This window comes from Sapajus apella, unplaced genomic scaffold, assembly GCF_009761245.1.
Source record: "Sapajus apella isolate SASKATOON/1434 unplaced genomic scaffold, GSC_monkey_1.0 scaffold88, whole genome shotgun sequence".
Classification (NCBI taxonomy): Eukaryota; Metazoa; Chordata; class Mammalia; order Primates; family Cebidae; genus Sapajus; species Sapajus apella.
Window position 1 is genome coordinate 5,154,993 of NW_022437028.1, and position 4,819 is coordinate 5,159,811.

Genomic DNA, 4,819 nt, shown 5'->3' on the forward strand with positions numbered 1-4,819 from the left:
AAAAAAGAGAAAACCCCAAAAAAAAAAAAAAAAAAAAAAAAAAAAAACCTGTGGCAATCCACATAAAACATACACTTCAGTTAACAATATTGTACCAATATTGATATCCACCTTGTTTCATTAACATAACATAAACACTGTAGGAGCCAGGCGAGGTGGCTCACACCTGTAATCCCAGCACTTTGGGAGGCCAAGGCAGGCGGATCGCAAGATCAGGAGTTTGAGACCAGCCTGGCCAACATAGTGAAACCCTGTCTCTAACAATACAAAAAAATTAGCCCGACGTGGTGGTGTGCACCTGTAATCCCAACTACTCAGGACGCCAAGGCAGGAGAATCACTTGAACCCGGGAGTCGGAGGTTGCAGGGAGCTGACAGCGCACCATTGTGCTCCAGCCCGGCCAACAGTGTGAGACTCTCTCTCAAAAAAATAAAAAATTATAATTGAAAAAAAAGGCTGTAGGCCGGGTGCAGCGGCTCACACCTGTAATCCCAGCACTTAAAGAGGCCTAGGCGAGCGGATAACCTGAGGTCAGGAGTTCAAGACCAGCTTGGCCAACATGGTGAAACCCTGTCTCTAGTTAAAATACAAAAGTATTAGCCGGGTGTGGTGGCAGTTGTCTGTAATTTCAGCTACTCAGGGGGCTGAGGCAGGAGAATCACTTGAACCTGGGAGAAGGAGGTTGCAGAGAGCAGAGATCTCACCATTGCACTCCAGCCTGGGCGACAGAGCAAGACCCAGTCTCAAAACAAAAATAAATAAATAAATATAAATATAAATAATAATAAAGGCTGTAAGAAAGAAGAGTCTGGGGACACTGGCTCGCACCTGTCATCCCAGCACTTTGGGAGGTCGAGGAAGGTGGATCGCCTGAGGTTAAGAGTTCCAGACCAGCCTGGTCAACATGGTGAAACCCCATCTCTACTAAAAATACAAAAATTAGCCGGGCATGGTGGCGCTCAACTGTAGTCCCAGCTACTCGGGAGGCTGAGGCATGAGAATCGCTTGAACCTGGGAGGCGGAGGTTGCAGTGAGCCGAGATGGTGCCACTGCACCCCAGCCAGGCAACAAATCAAGACTCCATCTCAAAAACAAAAAAAAAAAAAAGAAGGAAGGAAGGAAGGAGGAAGGAATGAAGGGAGGAGAAAGAGAAGGAAAGAAAGAAGGGAGGGAAGGAGGAGGGAGAAAGCAAGGGAGGGAGAGAGAAAAGAAAGAAGGGAAGGAAGGAAGAAGGGAAGGAAGGAGGGAGGATATGAAAGAAAGGAGGGAAGCTGAGCCTGAGCCCCGCCTCCTCCAGGGAGCCTTCCTGGCTTCTGCTTGGGCAGTGAAGGGGCATTGAAGATGCCAGCAGGCAGGACTCAGTACTCAACCTTGCTCCAGTTCCAGAACCTCTGGTGGAGAATGTCCTGTTCGTGGGAGATGCATGCTGAAGTTTTGAGCAGTCAGTTGTCGTGATGTATTCATCTAGCTCTCAAATGGTTCAGGAAAAAGCAAAGTGTGTGTATACAGGGAGAGAAGAGACAGACTGCAACCGCCCATACCCAGGTTAGCATTTGGTGAGCCACAGCAAAGGCATCTGAAAGTTCATTGGAGTATTCGTGCACATTTTCTGTAGGTTGTTTTTTTTTTTTTTTTTGAGACAGAGGCCCACCCCAAAACTCGGGAGGCTGGAGCAGAGTGTTGCATGCACGCAGGAGGCAGAACTCGGAGTGCTGGGTTCAAGCAATTCTCTGCCCCAGCCTCCCGAGTAGCTGAGATTACAGGCACCCACCACATCTAGCTTTTTTTTTTTTTTGATACAGGGTCTCACTCTGTTGCCCAGGCTAGAGTGCAGTGGTGCTATCTTGGCTCACTGTGGCCTCGACCTCCCCAGGCTCAGAGGACCCTCCCACCTCAGCCTCCTAGGTAACCACAGGAACACGCAACCACGCCCAGCTAACGTGTGTATTATTTGTAGAGATGGGGTTTTACCACGTTGGCCAGGCTGGTCTTGAACTCCTGGGCTCAAGCAATCCACCCACCTTAGCCTCCCAACGTGCTAGGATTACAGGTGTGAGCCACTGTGCCAGGCCAGCCTGGTTTTAAGTTTTCAAAATAAAAACTGGAGAGAAAAATTAAGAAGGGACAGGCCCAATGAGTGGTTAGGAGGAACTCACCTTCCAGGTGGAGAATCACAGGTGCAAAGGCGGGAAGGCATGGGAGAGCCGGGGTGAGATCAGGGGCCTGGGAGGTGGGGCTGAAAGAAGGTGAGGGAGGGCAAGTGGAGGTGGAGGGCCCGTGCTATGGTTTATGGTTTCCGTATTTGACCACTTTAAATCTCGAGCTGAATTTTCTTTTTTTTTTTGGCTCACTGCAACTTCCACCTCCCAGGTTCAAGCAATTCTCCTGCAACCTCCACCTCATGGCCAACATGGTAAAACTGAGATTGCGCCATTGCACTCCAGCTTGGGTGACAGAGCCAGGTTGGCAAAAGAGCCACACTTCCCAACCGCCCCCAGCTCTCTGGCCAGCCCTCTTCCACCTGCCTAAGCCCCTGCCTTGGGGCATGCGCCACCACACCCGGCTAATTTTTATATTTTTAGTAGAGATGACGTTTTTCCATATTTGTCAGGCTGGTCTCGAACTCCTGACCTCAGGTGACCTGCCTGCCTCTGCCTCCCAAAGTGCTGGGATTACAGGTGTAAGTCACCTCGCCTGGCCTCCTGTTGAAATTTGATCCCCAGCGTTGGAGTTGGGTCTGGTGGGAAGTGTTTGGGTGCTGGGGGCAGATCCCTCATGAAGTGCTTGGTGCCATTCTTGCAGAAGGGAGTGAGTTCTCACTCCTTTAGTTCCTGCAAGAACTGGTCGTTGAAAAGAGCCTGACACCTCTTACCCTACCGCCTGCCAACTGTCTCTGTCTTCTTCTTTCACGTGGGAGCTGCAAACAGCTGCTCCCTTTGGAAACTTCCTGAGTTTCTCACCATAAACAGCTGCTGGCTGGTGAGGTGGCTCAGGCCTGTGATCCGAAAGCTTTGGGAGGCCAAGGTGGGGAGGATTACCTGAGCCCAGAAGTTCAAGACCAGCCTGAGCAACATAGTGAGATTCTAAGAAGAAAGAAAAGAAAGAAAGAAAGAAGGAAAGAAAGAAAAACAATTTTTTTAATTAGCCAGATGTAGTGGTGCACACCTGTAGTCCCAGTTACTTGGGAGGCTGAGATGGGAGGATCGCTTGAGCCAAGGAGTTGGAGACAGGGGTGAGCTAGGATCTCACCACTGCACTCCCACTGGGCCGCAGAGTGAGACCTTGTCTCTTATAAAGAAGCACATTTCAGGTCGGGCGCGGTGGGTCACGCCTGTAATCCCAGTACTTTGGGAGGCTGAAGCGGGCAGACCACGAGGTTAGGAGTTCAAGACCAGCCCAACCAACATGGTGAAACCCTGTCTCTACTAAAAATGTAAAAAATTAGTTGGATGTGGTGGTGCACACCTGTAATCCCAGCTACTGAGGAGGCTGAGGCAGGAGAATCACTTGAACTCGGGAGGCGGAGGTTGCAGTGAGCTGAGATCGTGCCACTGCACTCCAGCCTAGAAGACAGGATGAGACTCTGTCTCAAAAAAAAAAAAAAGAAAGAAAAGCAGATGCTGGCAGCGTGCTTCCTGTACAGCCTGCAGAGCCATGAGCCAAATAAACCTCTTTCCTTATCACTTTACCCAGCCTCAAGAATTCCTTCGTAGCAGGACAAAAGGGGCTAAGACATCCAGAGAGGCCAGCATCCTCAGGGTGAGATGCTGAGAAGGGCTGAGGTGCAGGCGTGCCAGCCCAGCAAGGGCACAGAGGCAGCAGATGATCAGCGCGAGCTTCCTCATCCCGCCCATCCTTGCCCAGTCCCCAGAGCCACCCATGGGCTGGGTCATGCCAGCAGACACACACAGGGCTCTCCCTGTCCCCATGTCCCCAGCCCCATGACCACCAAAGTCACAATGCCCTGCTGTCTCTCCAGCATCTGACCCAGCACCCTGTATGTCAGGCTTCCCTCTCCAATCTGACATCGCCTTGGATGAGCCTGGTCCAAAATGACCCTCCCAATTCTCTCCCTTCTCTGTGTTCCGAATGGACTAGGGAGAGCTCAGCCCTTTTTATCTTGAAGGACAAGGCCAGTAACACTAATAATAATAACTGGCTGGGCACGGTGGCTCATGCCTGTAATCCCAGCACTTTGGGAGGCCAAGATGGGCGGATCACGAGGTCAGCAGATCAAGACCAGCCTGGCCAACAAGGTGTAACCCCATCTCTACTAAAAATACAAAATAGCCTAGTGTAGTGGCGGGTGCCTGTAATCCCAGCTACTCAGGAGGCTGAGGCAGGAGAATCACTTGAATCAAGGAGTCGGAGGTTGTGGTGAGACAAGATCACGCCACTGCACTCAGCCTGGTGACAGAGTGAGACTCTGTCTCAAAATAGTGATAATAATAACTAACCGAATATTCATAGCGAACTATTCACAATGGCCAAAGGGTAGAAAAAACCCACTGTCCGTCGACAGATGACTGGATCAACAAAATGTGCTATGTCCGTCCATGTGCACATTTGAATATGACTCAACCACAAGAGATCAAATGTGAATGCAAGCTACAGCATGGGTGAACCTTGAAAACATGACGCTAAGTGAAAGAAGCTGGACACAAAATGTCACGTAGCATGTGATTACATTTCCATGGAATGTCCAGAATAGGCAAATCCATAGAGACAGAAAACAGATGGTGACTTAGGGATAAGTCTCTATCCCAATCTCCTAGGATGAGGGTAAAGAGTTTGAACTTTCTTTTTTTTTTTTTTTTTT